General features: G+C 40.2%; 1 protein-coding gene and 1 pseudogene across 4 annotated transcripts in view; both read right to left on the bottom strand.

Moving 5' to 3' along the window:
• ESR1 (estrogen receptor 1) overlaps positions 1-26543 on the bottom strand; it is a 410467-nt gene that overhangs the window by 186955 nt on the left and 196969 nt on the right. The window lies entirely within an intron of this gene.
• LOC139184973 (RNA-splicing ligase RtcB homolog) lies at positions 3842-18273 on the bottom strand (annotated as a pseudogene).

The raw sequence follows: 26543 nt of genomic DNA, 5'->3' as shown, positions 1-26543 counted from the left end.
AAGCCTTCTTCAGCGATCAGTGCAAAGAAATAGAGGAAAACAACAGAATGGGAAAGACTAGAGATCTCTTCAAGAAAATTAGAGATACCAAGGGAACATTTCATGCAAAGATGGGCTCAATAAAGGACAGAAATGGTATGGACCTAACAGAAGCAGAAGATATTAAGAAGAGGTGGCAAGAATACACAGAAGAACTGTACAAAAAAGAGCTTCATGACCCAGAAAATCAAGATGGTGTGATCACTCACCTAGAGCCAGACATCCTGGAATGTGAAGTCATGTGGGCCTTAGAAAGCATCATTACGAACAAAGCTAGTGGAGGTGATGGAATTCCAGTGGAGCTCTTTAAAATCCTGAAAGATGATGCTGTGAAAGTGCTGCACTCAATATGCCAGCAAATTTGGAAAACTCAGCAGTGGCCACAGGACTGGAAAAGGTCAGTTTTCATTCCAATCCCAAAGAAAGGTAATGCCAAGGAATGCTCAAACTACCGCATAATTGCATTTATCTCACATGCTAGTAAAGTAATGCTCAAAATTCTCCAAGCCAGGCTTCAGCAATACGTGAACCGTGAACTTCCAGATGTTCAAGCTGGTTTTAGAAAAGGCAGAGGAACCAGAGATCAAATTGCCAACATCTGCTGGATCATCGAAAAAGCAAGAGAGTTCCAGAAAAACATCTATTTCTGTTTTATTGACTACACCAAAGCCTTTGACTGTGTGGATCACAATAAACTGTGGAAAATTCTGAAAGAGATGGGAATACCAGACCACCTGACCTGCCTCTTGAGAAACCTATATGCAGGTCAGGAAGCAACAGTTAGAACTGGATATGGAACAACAGACTGGTTCCAAACACGAAAAGGAGTCCGTCAAGGCTGTATATTGTCACCCTGCTTATTTAACTTCTATGCAGAGTACATCATGAGAAACGCTGGGCTGGAAGAAGCTTCAAGTTGGAGACTCCCTAAATCATGAAGGGAAAGGCTACCCACTCCAGTATTCGGGCCTAGAGAATTCCATGGACTGTATAGTCCATGGGGTAGCAAAGAGTCAGACACAACTGAGGGACTTAAAAAAAACAATTATGACATGATTAATTAAAAAAAAATCCACACTCCTTTGCTCCACTCTGAATGGCTAGCAGAGCCCTGAGGAGTCTGTGTCAAGGCAATGGAGCTTTTCCTTTGAGTTTCACCACCCCGTAATGGGATCGAGCCCATAACCTTGGTGTCATTAACACCAAGCTCTCCTCAGATAAGCTAACCCGTCTCTTAGGTTTCAGTGAAAGCTTAAGGTCACACAGATTGGGTTGCCTTTTTCCATTTTATTCTTTGCAGATGGGGTGAATTACCTTGACTGCAGAAGGTGCCCAAATAAACATATTTCAGCGTTGCAATATTTTAGAATGGGGTGTGCTGCTTAGCGAACGTGAAGCAAGCAGCCAGAATGAACTACCAGGTGTCAGTTACAAATCTCTCTGAAAGAAAACCCGATGCTACTGTGATGCCTTGCTGAGAAAAAGATAACTCTCAACATAAAATCATCAAACTGCCAGTAATTGCCTTAAGAAAACACATTCAAATAAAAGGATGGGGCACATGCTATTGTCTCAGAACAACTTTTCTCTCAATTGTTGGAAAGCTTTTATTGTTCACGAAACCTCTTTGTGTTGTTTACCTTCAAGAGGGATTGAAAACATTCTGATAAGGAATGGAAAAATTAACTTATTTCTCTACAGCTTTATGAAGTACCTCATGAGTGAATCACACCAGTCATTTGTGCTTCAGTTTTAGGCAAAGAGGGGGAAAGAGTAGGCAGTAGTGGATTTCATGTATTCTTTTCACTTGTAATAGTGGCTACCTTTGTAACCAAGAAGCATATTAATATACACATACAAAACAGCCATTGGTCATTGACATTTCAATATTATAATGCTGATGTTGAATGAATTCGTTCCATGATATTTCTGAGCTCGCTTAAAATATAGTTAAGTGTCTAATGGGGAATAAAATAATTAGAGTTGTGAAATTTAGCAACTAAAGACAATGATCATAATGTACACAGTTGTTATAGTAATACAGCTGGTCAACCTCATTCTTAAATGAGCAAAAGAAACACATTTTAAAAATTGCTATGAAGAAAAAAAAATTTCCATGAAGAAAGCCTCTCAAATATTAAAGAAATGAAGGAGAAATAATATTCCACTAAACCTACATGAAGATATCAAAAGTTAAAATTATTTTATTTATAAATAATTCATGTGCATTGCTGAAAATAAGAAAGAGAAGAAAAAAGTAGAAAATTAAAACCTGCAAATTCCCTTACCCAAGGCTATTACTAGCTTCTTGTTGAGTACCCTTCCAGAATCATGTATTCATTCACTTATTTACTCTCCTTTTTATTGCTCAATATAAGCATAAGTAAAATAAAATACTTAAATATCATTTATAATCTGCTCTCTTCATGACACAGTCCACATCAATAAATATATTTTATTTTGTAATTCATACCATGTTCTTTTATGTGATATTATGATTTCTGAACCAACACTGCTGGATGATTTTAACTATAACAAAAATCAAAGAAAAAGAGCATACCTTTTAACTCAGCAATTTGAGTCCTAGGAATGAATCCTAAATAAATAATTATTGTGGGGTGCAAAGATTTATCAAGAAAGTTGTTTATAGTCTTGTTTAAAATTGCAAATGTGACACCACCCTTATGGCAGAAAGTGAAGAGGAACTAAAAAGCCTCTTGATGAAAGGAAAATGGAGAGTGAAAAAGTTGGCTTAAAGCTCAACATTTAGAAAACGAAGATCATGGCATCCAGTTCCATCACTTCATGGGAAATAGATGGGGAAACAGTGGAAACAGTGTCAGACTTTATTTTTTTGGGCTCCAAAATCACTGCAGATGATGACTGCAGCCATGAAATTAAAAGATGCTTACTCCTTGGAAGGAAACTTATGACCAACCTAGATAGCATATTCAAAAGCAGAGACATTACTTTGCCAACAAAGGTCCGTCTAGTCAAGGCTATGGTTTTTCCTGTGGTCTTGTATGGATGTGAGAGTTGGACTGTGAAGAAGGCTAAGCACCAAAGAATTGATGCTTTTGAAATGTGGTGTTGGAGAAGACTCTTGAGAGTCCCTTGGACTACAAGGAGATCCAACCAATCCATTCTGAAGGAGATCAGCCCTGGGATTTCTTTGGAAGGAATGATGCTAAAGCTGAGACTCCAGTACTTTGGCCACCTCATGCGAAGAGTTGACTCCTTGGAAAAGACTCTGATGCTGGGAGGGATTGGGGGCAGGAGGAAAAGGGGACGACAGAGGATGAGATGGCTGGATGGCATCACTGACTTGATGGACGTGAGTCTGGGTGAATTCGGGAGTTGGTGATGGAGGGAGGCCTGGCGTGCTGTGATTCATGGGTCACAAGAGTTGGATACGACTGAGCGACTGAACTGAACTGAACTGAGAAACAATGTAAACACCAATAATCAGGGAAATAATTAAATTATAGCATATCTACTTTGGAATATTAATGCAGAGACCCCAAAAATCTTATGTTGAAGGATACTTAATAACATGAGAAATCTTTACATGAATAAGCAATGCAACTCTGAATTTGTAAATTTTTTAAAAATTAATGTCTAAAACAATAAGATAAAGAAAAATGCTTAAAAAGATACATCTTTAAAATATAACTAGCATGAAATAGCTAGGAGTAAATTTTTTTAATATGTAAGATCTTTTGGAGAGAATTTTAAAATTTTATCAAAAATCATTTTAAAATATCTAAAATAAATGGAGAATTAATTATATGTCAATGGGTGAGAAGATTTCATAAAGATGTCAAAATTCCCTAAATTAATTCATAATTATGCAATTTCGTTAAAAGTTGATTTTAAAATTCCTTTGGAAGCAAAAGTGGCCATAAATAGCCAAAACAGTTTTGAAGTAGAACAAAGTTTCTTCAAGAAGAATCAAAAAGTGAAAACAGTTATAAAGTTATAGTTATTAAAACTATCATTTTATTGACAAGCAGAGGAAAGAAATAGCAAAGAGAGCTCAGAATAGATTCTCAGAATCAGATTCTCAGAATCAGAGCAGGATCTTTATATAAAAAGGAAATAGTTTTACAAATCAATGGGGAAATAATGTATTATTCAGTTAGTAGCTCTGGGACAATGTGATTATCCAAATGCAAACAAAATAAAATTGTATTCTTTTGGCTTTTTGGAAATTTCTGAATTTTTTCCCCAAATATTTTTCATCCACAGTTGGTTGAATCTGTGGATGTGGAACCCACGATACAAAGGACTGACTGAATCTTATTCTTTTAATATTCTTAGTATGTTTGAAATTTATCTTACTAGAGCTTAAGTGTTTGGTTTGTCTTGTTATTTGTCTTTGTATCAGTGAAAGTGACAGTCACTCAGTTGTGTCCGACTCTTTGCGACCCCATGGACTATACAGTCCATGGAATTCCCCAGGCCAGAATGTCGGAGTGGGTAGCCTTTCCCTTCTCCAGGAGATCTTCCCAACCCAGGGATAGAACCCCGTCTCCCACATTGCAGGCAGATTCTTTACCAGCTGAGCCACCAGGGAAGCCCAGGAATAGTGGCGTGAGTAGCCTTTCCCTTCTCCAGGGGATCTTCCCGACCCAGGAATAGAACCTGGGTTTCCTGCATTGCAGACGAATTATTTATCAACTAGCTATCAGGGAAATCCATCTTTGTATCAGATGATTCTCTAAGTTTTCTCTTAATTTAAATAAATAAGTCACTGAGTACTTACTTCCCTACCTTCCCAGCGGCTTACATTTCAAAAATGTCAATTATCTGACAGACGTGGATGGGTACTTTTCTGACCCATTACCATTACTAAAAGCCAAAAACTGACATTGCTTTGGGAGTAAACAGCACATCCATTTGAAGGGAATCAGTTCCACATGTGCAACATTTAATTTTGGGAAGGGCTGGAGTAAATAAGTGGTGAACTGAAGCCCTGGAGCAAACATAGCTAAGTTATTCCAAAATCAATTATTATTAAGAAAAGGCTTAAAACTTATTTTTAAAGAAATCTTTCATTTAATGAATTGAAACCATATTGAGAAAGAGAAAGAGAGAGGGAGACAATAAAAATGTGCATAAATATAGTCTGGTTGTTTTTGTTTGTTTGTTTTAAATATAGTTAACATCTGCCTGCAAGAAAGAATACCTAGAAATCTCATTATGAAGCCAACATACTATAACTAATATTTTATAGAAAATTCCCATGTATAGCAAAATGTATACTTTGAATCCTCAAGGAACAAAATAATGAACATAAAAGTATTGGCTAAAGGAAAAACAGGGATTATCCAACAGTAAAGATGCTATACCTAGAACTTCTAAAGACAAATATCTATAAAAAGTTTCCTGGTGGCTCATCGGTAAAGAATTGGCTTGCAATGCAGAAGACATGGGTTCAACTCCTGGGTTGGGAAGATCCCCTGGAGACGGAAATGACAATCCACTCCAATATTCTTGCCTGGGAATTCCCACGGACAGCGGAGCCTGGTGGCCTACAGTCTATGGGGTCACAACTTGGCAACTAAACAACAATAAAAAGTTTTAACAAGCAACAAAATAGTTCATACCTGTGATACTGAATACTACCAAAATAATCCCATAATGAGGAAATTGTAACTTAATAAACTTGTAAATGGCTTCTTTTTACTTCCTAAAAATTTATTTTCTTTGACTTAATCAATGTATAGTTTTATATATTTGTCATGATAATTTCAAATAAATAATATTTGGTGTCATTATTTTTACGCCTAAAATTACATAATAATTTTCCACAGGTCTGTGCACTAGGCAAAAAGAGAGAGAGAGAAAGAAGGGGAAGGAGAGGTCCTTATGATTAGTGGTGTTACTTCAGTCATGCCTAGGGATCTGAACAACAGACTAATGCCAAGAGAATGACTTATCTAAGCACTAAGATAAACCACCTCTCCTCCTTTTTCCGTTATCATTAAACTCACCATCAATAACAACTATTTATAAGATGTCACTGTGCTACAAATGAAACAACAATATGACAGTCTCTGCTTCCAGAAATTAAAAAGCCAACTGCATAGATATGCCTGCAATGCAGGAGACCAGGATTCGATTTCTGGGTTGGGAAGATCCCTTGGAGAAGGAAATGGCAACCCACTCCAGTGTTCTTGCCTGGAGAATCCCATGGATAGAGGAGCCTGGCAGGTTACAGTCTATGGGGTCACAAGAGTCGGACACAACTGAGTGACTAAGCACACACATAGATATGAGATGAACGTATTTTTGGCTCAACTCAACCTGGCACCTAGAAGATGAAATCTATATCCTATTCAATTAAGTGTTTAATAAACAAAGATACATTAAGTGCAGTGCCAGGCAGCTGGCTGGCTACTGGGGAATAGCACAATCAAAAAGGGTCCAAAGCTAAGGGGCATGGACAGTCTGCCACTCGGGAGAAGATTCCAAGACAGTATTGAGGCCAGGGCTGAGTGGCATGCATAACCATGGCTAAGTGACAGCAAAGTCTAGACATGATTCAAGCAATGAGAAATGATCAGTCAGATAAATGACCTAGTAGTCAAAAATCAAAGCTTTATGTCGATGGGATTATGCCAAAGAGTCAAAATGAAAGTGAGGAGGCAGAAGGTAGACAATGAAGTAAACATATGTTCAAGTCAAAGGCAGTGAGGCCAAGCAGCAGTCAAGTGCCAAGATGGCAGAACCCGGTCTCCTGCAGTTGGAACTGACTGCCCACCACTGTATTCAGCTTGTCCTTAGACTGGCAAGGTTCAAGATGTTCAGTACCTGGCTTAACACCAGAATTCTGATAGTAGATCACAGGTGGACGAACATAGAGCCTGTTAGAGGGAAGAAAGTCAGGAAGAGAAAAACAACTATCGTATAATAACATGAAATTAGAAAAATGGTACTGATGAATCTATTTGCAGGGCAGGAATAGAGATGCAGACATAGAGAAGAGACTTATGGACACAGTGGGGGAAGGAGAGGATGGAACAAATTGGGAAAATAGCATTGAAATATATAAATTACTGTAAAACAGACAGCCAGTGGGAAGTTGCTGTACAACATGAGGGGCTCAGCTCAGTGCTCTCTGATGACCAGAGGGGTGGGATAGAGGCAGGTGAGATGGAGACACAAAAGGAGGGGACATATGTATATTTATGGCTAATTCATATTTTCGTAAGGCAGAAACCAACACAGCATTGTAGAGCAATTATTCTCCAAGAAATACATCAAAATAAATTTTAAAAAATAGATGTGATTCAGAAGGTAACCCTTATGGCAGAAAGCTAAGAGGAACTAAAGAACCTCTTGATGAAAGTGAAAGAGGAGAGTGAAAAAGCTGGCTTAAAATTCAACATTCAAAAAACAAAGATCATGGCATCTGGTCCCATCACTTCAAGACAAACATATGGGGAAACAATGGAAACAGGGACAGACTTTATTTACTTGGGCTCCAGAATCACTAAAGATGGTGACTGCAGTCATGAAATTAAAAGATGCTTGCTCCTTGGAAGAAAAGCTATGACAAACCTAGACAGCATATTAAAAAGTAGAGACATGACTTTACCAACAAAGGTCTGTATAGTCAAAGCTATGGTTTTTCCAGTAGTCATGTATGGATGTGAGAGTTGGACCATAAAGAAAGCTGAGAGCCAAAGAACTGATGCTTTTTAACCGTGGTGTTGGAGAAGACTCTTGAGAGTCCCTTGGACTGCAAAGAGATCAAAGAAGTAATCCTAAAGGAAATCAGTCCTGAATATTCATTGGAAGGATGGATGCTGAAGCTGAAACTCCGATACTTTGGCCTCCTGATGCAAAGAACTGATTCATATGAAAAAACGCTGATGCTGGGAAAGATTGAGGGCAGGAGGAGAAGGGGATGACAAGAGGTTGAGATGGCTGGATGGCATCACCGACTTGATGGACATGAGTTTGAGCAAACTCCAGGAGCTGGTGCTGTAGTCCTTGGGGTCCACAAAGAGTTGGACGTGACTGAGTGACTGAACTGAACGGAGAAGATAAGAGCTGTGAATGCCAAGGTGGACAGGAGGTTAAATGACAGGTTCCTTGGGGTGAGGCGACTACATTTTACATATCACTGATTTTCCAAAGTGAACTAAATACATAATAATTGATTACTAAATAATTCTTAATCATAATAGTATAGTGGAATTGCATTTTATATGGAGATTAGATTAAGTAGATAAGGCAAAAATTGAGTGTACTCTATCTTTTCAACTTCATTTGAACATTCATTTTAAAATGGCTTTTTGGGAAAATAACATCTTTAGAACAAGGAAAACAATGTTTACAGTTTTCTTTTTGAACTCAAAATATTAACCATTACTTCCCAAGGTCATTAAAAGGGCCAAGTCTGGGAGAAATGCTACATATAAGAAAAGCTTATAATACAGAAACACCATGGCACAAACCATTCCTCTTTATTTCTCTTCCTCATTTGCTCCCCACCCCCTCCCCAAAGAGTGACTTTCAAAGCATCCAATAGGACGTAACATATGCACCTAGGATGGTCAACAGCATTTCTTACACTGACTTCACAGTTTGGACAGTGGACTTTGCTAGATGGCATCACCGGGAAAGCCCAGTTAGACAGAGTCCACACAGATACTCAGTGTTGCCTCATCTCTAGAGAACCTAGCACCTGCCAGAAGCCTGTTTCTCATCTTCAAATGCCCTCCAGTGTTCACAGGTAACCTGCATCCTTAAGTCACCTGTGCACAGTGGTCACTGGTCCAACCCAGAGGCGTAAGTGATTATATACTATACAATTAATAATTATAAATTGTTGCATTAATATTACTAACTTGTTGATAACTTTCAAACTCTACCATCAAAATCATTAAAGTCACTGAGTTTTCAGAGTAAAGACATGCTATTTCATGTCACATGTTTTTCAGAGGAAGTCAGCTTTATTCCAGCCTCTAGAAGATACTCTGCATTTAGAAGATACTCCAGTGGGAAGGGGAGGTCTATTATAAGTTAAGAGATCAGTTCAGTTCAGTCACTCAGTCAAGTCTGACTCTTTGTGACTGCATGGACTTCAGCATGCCAGGCTTTGAGGAATAAGTGTTAGAAAAGAATATCTTTAAGGTACATCTCTGAAAGTAACCAGGGAGAAAATCAGAAAACAGGACCACTGACCAAAGTGAATCAAGTAGAAATACTAACTGTCCTAAGCTATAAAATATTAAGGATGACATATAGGCAATGTATTACAACTTTATTAGGTTTTTTTGTTTTAGCGTTTGGACTCAATTGTGGCCTTAGTAGCCTATAACTTTAACATCTTCGGGCATTACAGTACATAGCACCTCATCTGATTAGGTAGCACAAGACTAGTCAACCTGTCAACACAGAGTAACCATTAGCATCACAGTTGTGGTCATTTGATGTTTTATAATAATGTCAGTCACAAATGTAAAGATACTCAGTATTTTGTGCGGTTCTCTGATGCAGCCGTGCAAGTTATTATTCAAGAAAAGTCTCCCTGACCAGGCCTAATTAATGACAGACACCAGCTGATGCCACTGTTACAGGTAAGTCAAAACTCTGCCTTCTATTTAGAAAGACAAAGGTAACAAGTCTAGGAAGAGTGATTTTCTCTTTTGGGTTAGGGTTAGGTTAACATCCCTACACCTCCACACACATCCCCCCTCTATAACTTGTACCATTATCCATCTGTTCAACATCCTGCTTTGACCCATTTGTATGCACCAAGTAAAAATGGTTTTTAAGGGTTTGCTCAGTGCAGGGCAAGGGGGTGAAAGAGTGGATAAGTGAACAAAGTGACAGAGGGAAAAAAGAAACATTCCAAACTCTTTCTATTTCATGGAATGGCCTTCACAACACCTCTCGGGCTGGAAAAAGAGGTTGATGTAAAGAATTTCATTCTGGTGAAGAAAGACTTGTGTGACTGAGTAAGGCAATTTTTTTGACTTAGCCCCACCCACTAACAGATTTTCCTAAAAATCTGTGGGATAATCAGAGAGGAAGCATATGCCTTCCTTTCCAGATGGGGGCAACGTGACTCCTTCCAGAAGGAAAGTTTACAACATTGACTCCAGAATTGGAAGCCGCCCCACCAGCCATCCTAAAACAGGCAGCTAGAGCAGCACACCCTGGAGCCTGTCAGGTCTCGAGCCCGATGTCTGAAGAGTGTTTTTGTCCATTTCCACTTCAGTGAGGATCAGCGGTGTCCGGTAGCGGCAGTCAGCATTCTATCCTTTGAGAACAGCAATTGGCTTCAGATTAATGTCCTTCTTGTTGACTCCAGGATCATGGCAGGTGTTCACCACTGCTGTCACGCTCGTAGAGAACTCAGGTGCCTCTTCAATGACCAGCCTGGGCGAGCCAACTTGGATTGTAATTCCCACACCTGCCAATTTGTCTAGGACATCCTGGAAATCTAAATTATGTCTTGAATTTGCTTGGGACAATGCAAGGCCCGCTCCATGACAAGTTGTTCTAAAGGTCTCAGTCATGGCCTGCTCAGTGCCAGTAAGAACACAGCTGCAGGCTCCCATGGTGCCACCAATGAGCACTGGTTGTCCAGTGAGCTGGTAATCAACTGCAGTGAGGGGATGGTGAGGAGGGAAGGCTTAGGTGGGCCCCTTCCTGTGTGCTAACAGAGTCCGCACCTTCCCATCCACTATATGTTGTTCTACTTTGGCAACATTGTGAGAAACATCATAGATCACATGTAGGTCCAAGTCATCAGGGGTTGCATTGAAGACCTTGACAAAAGCCTGACAGGTTAAGAAAGTCATGGAAGAGCAGTTGACCCAGGCATGGTTCTTAGTTCAGTTCAGTTGCTCAGTTGTGTCCAACTCTTTGCCCATGGACTGCAGTATGCCAGGCTTCCCTGTCCATCACCACCTCCCAGAGCTTTCTTAAACTCTTGTCCATTGAGTTGGTGATGCCATCCAGCCATCTCATCCTCCGTCATTCCCTTCTCTTCCTGCCTTCAATCTTTCCTAGCATCAGGGTCTTTTCTAAGGAGTCAGCTCTTCACACCAGGTGGCCAAAGTATTGGAGCTTCAGCTTCAGCATCAGTCTTTCCAATGAACACGCAGGACTGATTTTCTTTCTCAGCTGCTGCCATTGCCTTCAGGTAGTCCTGACCCTTTGGGGAAGCAATTTGAGCACAAGCCAACTGATGATCATTGACTATAATCCTCTCTCTCTTCATAGCTTTTCCCATAGCTATGACAGCATCTGTGGCTTAGTGGCCCAAGCTTCTGCTTCCACTTTTGATCATCACACACATCTGTCTCTTATGGCTGATGCTCATTTTCTTAGCAACAGACTCACTGAAAATCTCAGCAACAAGTTGGATTTCTACATAGTGGTTGCCTGCTCCCAGAGTCCCCAACTGGGGAAGGCTTCTTTTCTTAGTCCTCGCTGAGACTTTATTGGGGTCAGCTTGCAGCATCCTTCTGTACTCGTCACAATGCTCCTTGTCCTCCGCCCAGGCATAGCCTTCTCTCAGGAATTAGTCTATACCCATCTCCAAGGCTTCCTCCAAGTCTTTGGCATTCATTGGGATGACACCTTTTGACCCCACCCCAACAGGACTGTGGTCAAAATAGCCTAGACGAGTTTCTCCTTCACAGGCTGAACATCACTTTCGTCTAAATTGGTTCTCGGCAAGCAGACACCACAGTTAACGTCAAATCCAACACCATCTGGAGATACCACTGCTTCAGGGTCATTCATATTAAAGGCTGCCTTATTCCTAATAGCAAACCCATAAGCTGAATGGACATCAGGAAGACCAATGGATCGATGAACAATACCAGGCGGGGCAGCCACAGTGCCAATTTGTTTCATGGCTGGCAGAAAGGTACCAACACCACCATCTCGACAGGCATTCCTTAATTCTTCAAACATTAATTTTTCCAAAGCATCATTCACACAGCAAACTCCTTCAACCTGCATGTTGGGCATGAAGCCCTTCTTGATTCTCTAGCAGTTTTTATTGATCTTTTCTAAGAAGTGCAGCTCATCATTATAACAGCAACTCATGGTGGTGAAAACTCTGACTTTGAGTGTACTCTTATTACTGTTGCAACCAACTTATATGGAGGGCTCACTACAGGCCAGATACAATAATAAAAGCTACAGATTAATTCTTGCACAACCATCTTAGGTAGGTATTATTATGGTCCACTGAGGTCTGGAGAGGTTAAGTATCTCATTCATGGTCACTCATTTCCAGGCAGAGCTAAATTTTGAAGCCAGGGAGACTGATTTTAAAAGCTAAAGACATAAACATCATATATGAAAAATAAAAGCTAACTTTTGTGTACCAACTTTTACTTACCAAAATATAATTCATGCCTTTGATTCTTAGGAGAGCCTGATGACGCAGTTAATGGATTCATACAGGAATGTTTTCTGTGAGACTGGGACCCACAAAGAGATGGAAATAAATATAGGATGGACAGGACTTAGCTTGGCAATAGGACATATCCCCATGAACATCAGCCAGAAGTTGAAAACACAAAATACAAAAGGTCAGCCAGCAAACTTGAGCTTGATTCCTGGGAGTACAAAGTATAATAGATATCACTAAGGTTGGAACTGGTGGATAACTGAGACAGCAGGAATATTTAGGCCAACTTAAATTTCAGGTCTTTTGAGGGAAGGAAGAGGGTTGGTCACCTTTTAAGTGAAAGGTCTCTTTGCATCAAAAGGTTGCCTAGACACTGTGTTAAGTGATCGTGTTTTACCCTTGTGTCTCCAAACACCCCCACACGGTAAATGCTCAATAAAGGTTACCCTTATTTTAAATGATTTAGGCAAGAAGTTTGGAGTTGGCCTGACATTTGTTATATAAAATTTTCAGTCCAAGTTCAATGCACGATACTGGATGCTTGGGGCTGGTGCACTGGGACGACCCAGAGGGATGGTATGGGGAGGGAGGAGGGAGGAGGGTTCAGGATGGGGAACACATGTATACCTGTGGTGGATTCATTTTGATATTTGGCAAAACTAATACAATTATGTAAAGTTTAAAAATAAAATAAAATTAATTAAAAAAATAAATAAAATATAAAAAAAAAATTTTCTAAGTAGGACTGCCAAAAATTTAATATAAAATAAATACAACAGTAACTAGTCTTAGCAAACTTTTAAAGATACAAACCCCTAAGTATAATTTTCATATTTCTCACTACTTTTATTTGCTCAGTCAAGCTTAAACTAAACCATGTGTTGTCTCCAGATGTAATCAGAACCTTTCTTTCCACATGTCTCATCACTTTACCTTTAAATCTCTTTTAGGGTTGGCATATATTTTCAAGATTTCTAAGACATCTCATCTCGTGTGTGTTGGTTTATACCTACTAGATAATTTTCCAAGCCAAAATCACCAGACTCATTTGTCTGGTATCTAATCAGGAACTTCTCAAAACACTATCTTTTCAGCCTCTTCCTTTCTCTGTTCCACAAAGCAGGCACTGTAAAGTTTCACCAGCTCTTGGAACTCAAGTCTTAAGCATAACTTTGTTGTTGCTGTTTAGCTGCTCAGTCACGTCTGACTCTTTGTGACCCCATGGACTATAGCCCACCAGCCTCCTTTTCCATGGGATTTCTCAGCAAGAATACTGGAGTGAGTTGCCATTCTCTTCTCCAGGGGATCTGCCCAACCCAAGGACTGAACCCACCTCTGCATTGGCAGGCAGATTCTTTACCACCAGTGTCACCTAGGAAGCCCAACTACAATTAATACATCTCTAGAGATCAGTCCTGAGTGCTCTTTGGAAGGACTGATGTTGAAGCTGAAACTCCAGTACTTTGGCCACCTGATGCAAAGAGCTGACTTATTTGAAAAGACCCTGATGCTGGGGGAAAGATTGAGGGCAGGAGGAGAAGGGGACGACAGAGGATGAGATGGTTGGATGGCATCACCGACTCAATGGACATGATTTGGGGTAAACTCAGGGAGTTGATGATGGACAGGAAGGCCTGGTGTGCGGCAGTCCGTGGGGTCACAGAGTCAGACATGACTGAGCGACTGAACTGAACTGAACTGAATACCAAAAAAAGAGGTTAGTTATCTCCTCAAAGCCCTATCTATCTCAACAAACTTTATTCTTGATCTGTTTGATGTAGTGATGTTATAGCCATCTGCGCCTATCACTAGAACATCACACTCATTTTGATGACACTCTTCACTCTGAAGACATTCACTTTTCATGCTAATCAATGAAGAGAATAGCTTTGTCCATTCCAACCGGTTTTTCCAGTTGTTAGCTACTTTGAAAATTTAGCTTGAAATATAAATATTGATATGATAGCTACTTCCCAATATGTTCTTCATAATGGGACACTCATATACATAACTTTAGCTTTAGATTCTGACTCTGTCTTCATAAAATATAAAATTTAAGATTCAAAAGATGCTCTAGGGACCACTCAGTGCTAAGCTCCTATTTTTCACAAGTGAAAATTGAGTTCAGAAAAATTAAATGATCTGCCCAAGAGTCCTTGAAAGAACCAGGTTCAGACTGGACCCTTAGCCAGCCCTCCTTTTTACTTGGCAAAATTAACATTTTTTATACTAGAATAGTCTAAATATTTTAAAAAAGAAAACAGATGGGCTTTCAACAAATATTGCCGTTGTTATCTCAAAACAGTGAAAACCCTTGGCCTGAAGGAGAAAATGTCCTTTTAAAATTATATTAAGCAATAGGAAGTAATTAAATATTAAGTAATTCTTTTTCAAATAACCAGCACACTCTCCATATAAATTTATTTTGGTGCTTCTGTTGTGCAATTAAGCCAAATGTGTTAATATTTTTGTTGAAGAAGAACAGGATTTGGGGCCCACAGTAAGGTTTCCTAAGTCATAATTTTGGTCTGTGTGATATTAGTATCTTACTCATGCATGTGTCTTTTTTCATGATGCTCTAAGTCCTCTAGGTCAGCGAGGTAGTGCTAGACAATGAAAAGAGCCATGAACTAGGTGTCAGGAGTCTTGGCTCCAGTCTGAGCAGCTACCTAGCTGTGTAACTTGGATAAGAACAATGAGCTGAAAAACAAAGCGATGGACTAGGTGATCTTTAGGTTCTTTCAGCCCTAAGCACCATTTATTATCCTAATCACAATCACTGAAATAAAAAGTAAACACATGAACATTTATGAGGTTTTAGGTTTACAGAACTTAAAAAGTAGCAATTTATTCATACAATTACTGCCCCCAAAGTTCTGCATCTTGTAAGTTCTATCCACAGAAAGGGTCCTTACATCATCTCAAGAATGATTTGCTTTTGCAAAAGCAAATTATAGGAATATATAAGAATGACCCAGTTCTGGAATTTTTGTAAATATCTGTCAGCATGTCTTTGAATTATGTCTCATTCACGGTGAGACCGGAGAAGGCAATGGCACCCCACTCCAGTACTTTTGCCTGGAAACTCCCATGGACGGAGAAGCCTGGTAGGCTGCAGTCCATGGGGTCGCTGGAGTCGGACACGACTGAGCGACTTCACTTTCACTTTTCACTTTCATGCACTGGAGAAGGAAATGGCAACCCACTCCAGTGTTCTTGCCTGGAGAATCCCAGGGACGGGAAGCCTGGTGGGCTGCCGTCTATGGGGTCACACAGAGTCGGACACGACTGAAGCGACTTAGCAGCAGCAGCAAGGTGAGACATGGTTATCCTTGAAAAGGTAAATGAAGATCCCTCTTTCTGTCCTTTAAAAACAAAAGTGAAAGTGTTAGTTGCTCAGTCTTGTCTGATTCTTTACAACCCCATGGACGATAGCCTGCCAGCCTCCTCTGTTCACAGAATTTTCCAGAGAGAACACTGGAGTGGGTTGCCATTTCCTTCTCCAGCAGATCTTGCTGACCCAGGGATTGAACCCAGGTCTCCTGCATTGCAGGCAGATTCGTTACCATCCGAGCTACGAGGGAAGTCCAAACCTAGATCTAAATGAATTAGTGAAATATGGCATATATAAAACAAGCCCCTATTTTTCCAGAATTACTGGCTCATATCTACTCCTGCGTTGTTTTTTTTTTTTTTTTTCCCCTATTGTGTCCACTCATCATGTGTATGGGGTGTGAACACAAAACTGACATCTGCATTCAGCACCCCAACACAGCTGTGGAAGAAGAATAAATGAACCATAGGTCCCTTCCAAGTGTAAGAGTACGTGATTCTCTATTTTTGAGTCCAAAATCTGAAAAGTTCATATTTCTGGTTGTGATAAGATTACAAAAATGGTTCCAATTTTGTAGCCTTTGCCACACAACTCTGAAAGCCTCTCTCACGAAGCCAAAGACCCAGCCGTCTGACTGGCTTGGGGCCTTGGACATCAATGGATAATGCAAGCAAAAGCTTGGAATGGGCTTGCGGTCTGAGGCTTGTTCTCTTCCATGCCTCAGACCTACCATGAGGACATGCCCGGACAAGCCTGCTGGAGAATGGGAGACATGTGAAGCAAAACTGAGTCATTCCAGGTGCTCCAGCCAAAACAGCCAGCTGACCTCCAGACCTTGGAGGGAACCCAGCCAATGCCAGCATCTAGGCCATCCCCTTTACATGTGAGTAAGAGATGCTTCTTGTTGTACTGCCATTGAGGTGCTGAGGTGAGGTTCTGCTATGCAATAAAAGCTAACTCCTATACAGGTTTTAATTTCCAAGCAGATGTTCTTAATTAGAAAAACAGGACTCTCGACACTCAACCTATTCACAGCTCAACACTTAACAATGCACTTTCGGTTGTGCTTGTTCACTCTAATAAGTCATGTATGCTACAACTATTTCTTGATTGTCTATTAGATGCAGGCACTGACCTACGTGCATCAGTGAACAAACAAGCATGTTTGATTTGTTTGTAAGCTCCCATCTGGAGCCTGTTTTATAGAGACAGATATCAAATAATAAATCATCTGAAATTAATTATGTGATGTATTAAAAGGTGGAAATGCAGGATGGGGACATGGGAAAACTGAGAGAACTGCAGGATGTGTGGATGAAACAAACTATCAATACAATGGGCAGGATAAATCTCACTGATAAATTGATAATGCAGCAGAATTTGAGAGAGGTTAGAGTTAGGTGCACAAACATTTGGGGGCATGGCATTCCAGGGAGAAGGAAAAATTAGAGTAAATGCTTCAAGAAAGGAGTGCACCTGGCATTTAAGAATGTCCACAAGTTGGAGTGGAGGAAGCAGGATAGAGAGTAATAGGCAAAAAGGTGAAAGAAGTAAGAAGAGGGAGGAGACGGGGTCTTCTGGCCTCTGTAATGACATCAGCTGAGTGAACTGGGAAGCAATGCAAGGTTCTGAGAAGTGCTTGGATTATTTTCCAGTTTTAACATATCTTTAGTGGGGGAGGGGGGGAGACTACAGGGAAGCAAGGAAAAAATCAAGTAGGACTTCAGCAATAAAGTGGGAGAAACATGATGTTATTTCAGACCAGAGTGGCAACGATAAAGGTGGGGAGACGTGGTCAGAGTCCGAAAATATTTGAAGGCAGAGCCACCAGAACTTTCCGAATGTGAGGTATGGGAGAAAGAAAAGAGTTGAGGATAATTCAGTTTGGGGGGTCTGATCAATTCAAAAGATGAAATTATCAGCTAAGATGAGAAGGATCACAGATAAAGTACATTGGAGGATAAAGACAAGAAATTCAGGTTTGAACAAATTGAGTTTGAGATATTTATTAGACACCCAAGTGAGGAACACACATTAGAAACCGTATATAGAAGTCATAAACTTGGGAGAAAGTCTGAGCTAAAGGTATAAACTGGACACGTGTGCATGCTGAGTCTCTTCAGTCATGTCTGACTCTTCGACCTATGGCCTGAAACCCTCCAGGCTCCTCTCGCCATGGGATTCTCCAGGCAAGAATACTGGAGCGGGTGGCCATCCCCACCTCCAGGGAATCTTCCCAACCCAGGGATCTAACTTACGTCTTTTACATCTCCTGAATTGTCAGGCAGATTCTTTACCACTAGCACCACCTGGGAAGCCCATAAACTGGGCAGTCATCAGCATATACATGGTATTTAGAGCCATGGGACTAGGGAATACCAAAATGGAATGAGAACGAACAGAGAACAGAAGTGTTCCCTGGACTGAATCCTGGGCCACTCCAACATTGAGAATCAGGAAAGAAGATGAGAAACACTCAGAGAAGATCTAGAGAAAGAGACAAATCGGGTGGGTGGGGGGGAAGTACATTGTCCTGAGAGGTAAGTACAATCAGCACATTAAGGAGAAAATTATCTACTGTGTCCAATGCTGCTAATCTATCAAGCAGAGGACTAAGAATTGACTGCTGGATTTAACAAATTGAAAGTCATTGGTAACTCTGATGGAAGAAATCACTAATAAGTAAGGAAACAGTCTTTGAAATGAGATGATCCCATCATATTCTGCCAAATTTTTAAGAAAGTTGCTCAGCACATTAAAAGATCTGAAGGATGGACACCCTGGGCTGCCTGCTATATTGTTTCATTCACCTGAATTTATTCATCTCTAAGCCAGGCTTCAGCAGTACGTGTACTGTGAACTTCCAGATGTTCAAGCTGGTTTTAGAAAAGGCAGAGGAACCAGAGATCAAATTGCCAACATCCGCTGGATCATGGGAAAAGCAAGAGAGTTCCAGAAAAACATCTATTTCTGCTTTATTAACTATGCCAAAGCCTTTGACTGTGTGGATCACAATAAACTGTGGAAAATTCTGGAAGAGATGGGAATACCAGACCACCTGACCTGCCTCTTGAGAAATCTGTATGCAGGTCAGGAAGCATCAGTTAGAACTGGACATGGAACAACAGACTGGTTCCAAATAGGAAAAGGAGTCCGTCGAGGCTGTACATTGTCACCCTGCTTATTTAACTTATATGCAGAGTACATCATGAGAAACGCTGGGCTGGAAGAACCACAAGCTGGAATCAAGATTGCTGGGAGAAATATCAATAACTTTAGATATGCAGATGACACCACCCTTATGGCAGAAAGTGAAAAGGAACTCAAAAGCCTCTTGATGAAAGTGAAAGAGGAGAGTGAAAAAGTTGGCTTAAAGCTCAACATTCAGAAAACTAAGATCATGGCATCTGGTCCCATCACTTTATGGAAAATAGATGGGTAAACAGTGTCAGACTTTATTTCTGGGAGCTCTAAAATCACTGCAGATGGTGACTGCAGCCACGAAATTAAAAGACACTTACTCCTTGGAAGGAAAGTTATGACCATCCTAGATAGCATATTGAAAAGCAGAGACATTACTTTGCCAACAAAGGTCCATCTAGTCAAGGCTATGGTTTTTCCAATGGTCATGTTATGGATGTGAGAGTTAGACTGTGAAGAAAGCTGAGCGCCAAAGAACTGATGCTTTTAAACTGTGGTGTTGGAGAAGACTCTTGAGAGTCCCTTGGACTGCAAGGAGATCCAACCAGTCCATCCCAAAGGAGATCAGCCCTGGGTGTTCACTGGAAGGACTGATGCTGAAGCTGAAACTCCAATACTTTGGCCACCTGATGTGAAGAACTGACTCATTGGAAAAGACCCTGATGCTGGGAGGGATTGGGGGCAGGAGGAGAAGGGGATGACAGAGGATGAGATGGCTGGATGGCATCACTGACTTGATGGACATGAGTTTGAGTGAACTCTGGGAGTTGGTGATGGACAGGGAGGCCTGGCATGCTGTGATTCATGGGGTCACAAAGAGTCAGACATGACTGAGTGAGTGAACTGAACTTAACTGAAGGTCCTATATGTGATTCAGTGTATGTCTTTGTTTGAAAACGAAAAATGATAATAAGGAAGAAGTTTTGCTTGAATTAATTATTCATAATATAAAATAGTAAAATATATTTTTAATATCATAAATATCTAAGTTGCTTCTTAAAACAACCAGAATCTCCTTAGTCAAGAGCAATTAGCTTTCCCTTAACATTTTTCTTAAATCAATTCCTAAACATGAATTCTCAACCCTGCCTTCTGAAAAAGCTTGGATTCACATGCAGCTACAGTTCTCACAAGAATTGTTGGACTATCCCTAGGGAGAAATTCACATTTACATTTTTAATTCAGTGATTTGGTTCTCTGGTCATTAACTTTAATAAACACTTGACTATTTTGGTAAAGAAAAATAGCCAGTGTAGGATCAAAAGAAACCTAATTTTCTGGACTGGAAGCCCATCCTATAAATGAAACTAATTATAGTTACTCAGAACTATAATTATTAAGCTCAGAAAAACAGGAAACATTTTATTTTCCAGCTCTTCATTCGGCATCTCAGTTATTTGAAACACATAACATACATTTCTCCATCAATATTATTAGTATCTTATTTCCTCACTTTAAGACTGTACTGTTAGTTAAATTTATTTATTGTTTGAGAGTATTTCTCGAAATTAAACTGCAACATTGTCACCAAAGTAAACAGTTAGTGACAATTATCACTTCATCTTTAATTTCTTCTTAATATGTAAAAAGGAAGTACAACCAGGATGGGCAGTGCATGAGTCTTGCACATCAATTAATTTCGGATGCCAATTTCCTCATCTGAAAAATGAAAACCCTTACACCAACACACTTCTGAGTCTATGTGAGGAATTTTAGCCAGTTTGTGTAAATCTATGGTATCATAAAATGATAAAAAAAAAAACAAATCCCACTCATGAAGATATACTCAGCATATGACACCAAAAAGTCAAAAAGAAAAAGCAGATGTAGCTTAGCCAGGGTTCTACTTTCTACAAAAGAATTAGATATTTATACCTAGTACTAGTGATAAAATTGCCATTCTCTTCCTCGCCACCCACCCCCCCCCCAAAAAAAAACACATCCGTGATAGGGATTATTTTTAGGATGGAAGATACACAGGCATACTTCATCTTGCTATACTTTGAAGATACTGTATTTTTCACAAGTTAAAGACTTGTGGCAACAAAAGCAAGTCTATTAGTGCCATTTTTTCAACAGTATTTACTCACTCTCTGTCTCTGTGTTCCTTTTTAGTAATTTTCACAATATTTCAAGTTTTTTCTTTAATATTATATTCATCATGGTGAACTGTAATCAATGATCTGCGATGTTACTTTTATGGCTCACTAAAGACTCAGGTCAAATTGCCAACGTCCACTGGATAATAAAAAAGCAAGAGAGTTCTAGAAAAACATCTACTTCTGCTTTATTGACTATGCCAAAGCCTTTGACTGTGTGGAGCACAACAAACTGTGGAAAATTCTGAAAGAGATGGAAATACCAGACCACCAACCAGCCTCCTGAGAAATATGTATGCAGGTCAAGAAGCAACAGTTAGAACCGGACATGGAACAACAGACTGGTCCCCATTTAGGAAAGGAGTAGTTCAAGGCTGTATATTGTCACCTTGGTTATTTAACTTACATACAGAGTACATCATATGAAATGCTGGGCTGGATGAAGCACAAACTGGAATTAAGATTACTGGGAGAAATATCAATAACCTCAGATATGCAGATGACACCACCCTTATGGCAGAAAGTGAAGAGGAACTAAAAAGCCTCTTGATGAAAGTGAAAGAGGAGAGTGAAAAAGTTGGCTTAAAACTCAACATTCAGAAAACTAAGATCATGGCATCTGGTCCCATCACTTCATGGCAAATAGATGGGGAAACAATGGAAACAGTGAGAGATTTTTTCTGGGGGGGGGGGCCTCCAAAATCACTGAAGATGGTGATTGCAGCCATGAAATTAAAAGATGCTTGCTCCTTGGAAGAAAAGCTACAACCAACCTAGACAGCATTAAAAAACAGAGACATTACTTTGCCAACAAAGGTCCATCTAGTCAAAGCTATGGTTTTTCTAATAGTCATATATGGATGTGAGAGTTGGACCATGAAGAAAGTTGAGCGCTGAAGAATTGATGCTTTTAAACTGTGGTCTTGGAGAAGACTCCTGAGAGTCCCTTGGACCACCAGATCCAACCAGTCCATCCTAAAGGAAATCAGTCCTGAATATTCATTGGCAGGACTGATGCTGAAGCTGAAGCTCCAATACTTTGGCCACCTGATGCGAAGAAATGACTCATCGGAAAAGACCCTGAGCTGGGAAAGACTGAAGGCAGGAGAAGGAAATGACAGAGGATGAAACAGTTGGATAGCATCAGCAACTCGATGGACATGAGTTTGAGCAAGCTCCGGGAATTGGTGATGGACACGGAAGCCTGGCGTGCTGCAGTCCATGGGGTCACAAAGAGTCAGACATGACTGAGTGACTGAACTGAACTGAACTGAAAGGCTCAGTGGATGGTTAGCTTTGTTTTTGTTTTTGTTTTTTTTCTTCTTAGCACTAATGTATTTCTTAATTGGGCCTTCCAGGTGACTCAGTGGGTAAAGAATCTGCCTGCAATGCAGGAGACATGAGTAGACATCTTGGTCAGGAAGATCCCCTGGACAAAGAAATGGCAACCCACTCCAGTATTCCTGCCTGGGAAATCCCAAGGATGAAGATGCCTGACAGGCTACAGTCTACGGGGTTGCAGAAGAGTCAGACGCAACTTAGTAACTGCTGCTGCTGCTAAGTCGCTTCAGTTGTGCCCGACTCTGTGCGACCCCACAGATGGCAGCCCACCAGGCTCCACTGTCCCTGGGATTCTCCAGGCAAGAACACTGGAGTGGGTTGCCATTTCCTTCTCCAGTGCATGAAAGTGAAAAGTGAACTCGCTCAGTCGTGTCCGACTCTTAGCGACCCCATGGACTGCAGCCCACCAGGCTCTTCCGTCCATGGGATTTTCCAGGCAAGAGTACTGGAGTGGGGTGCCATTGCCTTCTCCAACTTAGTAACCAGACAACAACAAACATTTCTTAACTAGGTATGCACATTATTTTAGACAAAATAGAGTACAGTGTAGTGTAGACATGTCTTTTACATGCACTGGGAAACCAAAAAAAATTTTTTTCTGTGATTCGCTTTATTGTGATATTTACCTCATCGTAGTGGTCTGGAACCAAGCCTGCAGAATCTCCGAGGGCTGCCTGTAACCACTAACACTTGTGTGGTACTTTAATAAATACTTCACATAAATTGTGATCTTTACAAGAAACTTGTTAAGTACAAATTGTTTATTTTTATTTTACATCTGAGGATAATGAAACTCAATAAAAATGACTGTAACAGGATTGCTCAGCAAGTCTGAGGAGAAGCCAATATTTGGACCAAGAATTCCATCTCTGAAGTTTTCCCCTTTCATTAACCCAAGATAGAAATTCCACGTTCTTGGATAATAATATTCACTTTGGAAGTCAGATGGTCTGAGTAACACTCTGGGTTGAACTAAACCCAGTCGTGACTGGCCAAAGCTCTGAGCTTCCACTGACCAATGGTCTTCCATTCTCATCCTATCTTCCATCCTGGTCTTTAACTTGTCCTAAGGACTTTTATTTGTCACTTGATGAGCAAACGTCCTCTTTGTACAGTGAGGATACTGATGCAAGGGACTGGGTGTTTATTCATCTTTACACTCTCTGTAGTAGCTCACCCCTAAGCAGTCCTAAACTAATAACTATTTAAATGAACTATGCCATTAACTCATGGGGAAGGAAATTCTTGAATACTCACTTTGTGGCTTGTTTAGTGCTAGATCAGTAAACAGGACAGAGAGAGGAGCCCTCACCACTGTGGAGTTCATGGACAGATGTTGAACAATGAACAATAACAGTAATGAGAATTCAGGGAAGAGGTGTCTGCTATGAGAGGGAGAACACAAGGGGCTAATGTAGAGTGAGGCACCAGCGGAAAAAAAGAGTGAAAGTCGCTCAGTCGTGTCCAGCTCTTTGCCACCCCATGGACTATACAGTCCATGGAATTCTCCAGGCCAGAATACTGGAGTGGGTAGCCTTTCCCTACTCCAGGGGGGTCTTCCCAACCCAGGGATCGAATCCAGGTCTCCTGCATTGCAGGCGGATTCTTTACCAGCTGAGCCACAAGGGAAGCCCAAGGCAACAGAGAGGCTCTCCCTAAAGAACAGACGTTTAATCTGCCACTTAAGGTTGAAGAGGAGGGAGACAGATGAAAAGGAAAATGCAAGCTAGGCAGGAAAATGAGGAAACCAGCACTGGTACTAAGATGGGCAAGAGCATCCCCTAAAGCATGTCTTAAATCCTGCATCCGACTGAACCAATTTGCCTCAGGACCAAATCTAACAATGATGTTGGGATTTTCAGGGTACAGCAGGTATCATAAGAGATTAAAATAATTTCTTTGTGTAGATAAACCATGCACTCTTTTGGATCTCTAGAATACTTTAATAAACACATTCAGCCTTGCTCTAAAAGTAAGGGGTAAGTTTGTGGTTCTCTCTCTTTTATCTGAAATGAAACATTTTGTTTCATATGTTGAGATTCAATATTATAATTGGTCTCTAGCCTGGTTCAGAAACTGGATTCTTGTGAAACCGGTAGGAAAACATTGTAAAGATTTATTTAGTCACAGCTGTTCTTTACAAGTAATTTCTGATTTTATAGTTGGTTATAACTGTACTTGCAGCTTTAAATTAAGTCTTTATTGGGTGGGATTTGGGGAGTTGTTACATAAGGTGTTATAAGGTTATGTGTGCTATCCCATAATTTAAATGTAATATAAATTACATTGCTTTATGGCAAGCACTATACACATAATTAAAATGAGATGTTCTCACAGCCTATAGTTCTACAATTTTAAAGCTTGCCATAAAACTTATACACGTGGATAAACCACCAGAAAGACACATGTTTTCATTTTATGCAGATGGCTACTAACAACTGCTAAGGAATCTTATGGGAAATTGTTATGGACTGAATTGTGTGTCCTCAAAAAAATCAAATTGAAGCCTTAACCCTAATACTTCAAAACAGTACTAAATTTGGATATAGGCTCTTTAAAGATGTAATAAAGATTAAAAGAGGCCCTAAGGATGGGGTCCTAATCCAACATGACTGGTGTCCTTCAAAGAAGAGAAAATACACACACACACACACACACACACCCCAGGGATGCACACGCAGAGAAGGCAGAAAGAGAAGGGGACCATCTTCAACTAAGGGGAAAGGTCTAGGGTGAAACTGAACCTCCCAACAGCTTCATCTTAGACTTCCAGCCACCAGTCTATAGATTTTGTTATAGCAGGCTCAGAAAACTAATATAGTAGCAGACTAACACAGGTATATATTTTGCAGCCATAAATATACATGTACAAGAATATGCATATGCACTTAGATTGGCTATGTGCAGTAATTATCCAAAGTCCCATTTGAAAACAGTGGGGAGATTTTTATTATGTCTTTGCATGTTAAATTTTTTGTTAGATTAAAAATGAGTATGAATAATTAATATTTATTCAGTCAGACTGTATCTGGATGTTAATTAGGAAAACAGAATTGTTTCTATGAAGTGGGGTCAATGTATGGGTACCCTCAAAGGAAAAAAAATGTCTTGGACCTATTTACAAGTTGATTATTCCAGCTTTTAGAGAGAATTTAAGAGGCTGGGCTTAATCTACCTGTAATTGCCAAAGAAGAATATCAAACTTGGACTCACTCTTTCAAATTAAACTTTTTACATGTAGCTGTTATATTCCTGTCACTTATCAAGTTACCTTAAGAAGCTTTTTGTGAGTTTAATTAAGCCTGACTAATTCTCCAACAGTACAAAGAAAGATGAATTCCTTAAATATTTAATCCCTTTATGACTCAAAGTGTCATTTTCTGAATGTGACTGTTAAATTCTTGGAATTAATTACCCTTTGAATTAAAGTTGCTTTTTCAGACTCTCAAGACATATAGTCATAGCTCACACAATGTGTAAATTCAACATTTCATCTGTTCATCAAGAGAATTTATTCCAAATGTTGTATTCAAAAATCTCAACCCAAAAAAAAAAAAAAATCTCAACCCAGTAGGTTTATTTATGACCACTAACTAAGGAATCTTTGCCTATAAGCTCAATTATATAATCATCAAGCATGATTGCTGGTTTTTCCTCTGCCTCCCACTTTGTCCAAGTATTAATGAGTTAAAGGTTAGCTGCCCTCTATTTACACAATCACTAATCTTTGTCATGGCAACTTTGCTCTCCTTAACTAATCTCAAGCCTCCTCTCCAGAAAGCTTTTCCCCATTATGCTCAGCAGGCAGCACCATCATAGGTCTGTCTCTCTTCGCGCATGCTGTGCTAAGTCGCTCAGTCATGTCCGACTCTAAGACCCCATGGACTGTAGCCCGCCAGGCTCCTCTGTCCATGGGATTCTCCAGGTGAGAATACTGGAGTGGGTTGCCATTTCCTCCTTCAGGGGATCTTCCCCACCCAGGGATCGAACCCGTGTCTCTTACATCTCCTGTATTGGCAGGCGGGCTCTTTACCACCAGTGCCACCTACGAAGCCTTATATTACCCTAAAACACTGGCTGCACCCATTCCTTTATTTACACATTTCCTCTTTGTTCTCTCCTGGTGTTCTGAAGGCTA

This window comes from Bos indicus, chromosome 9, assembly GCF_029378745.1.
Source record: "Bos indicus isolate NIAB-ARS_2022 breed Sahiwal x Tharparkar chromosome 9, NIAB-ARS_B.indTharparkar_mat_pri_1.0, whole genome shotgun sequence".
Lineage (NCBI taxonomy): Eukaryota > Metazoa > Chordata > Mammalia > Artiodactyla > Bovidae > Bos > Bos indicus.
Note: the sequence above shows the minus strand (reverse complement) of the source record. Positions and strands in the feature narration are given on the sequence as shown.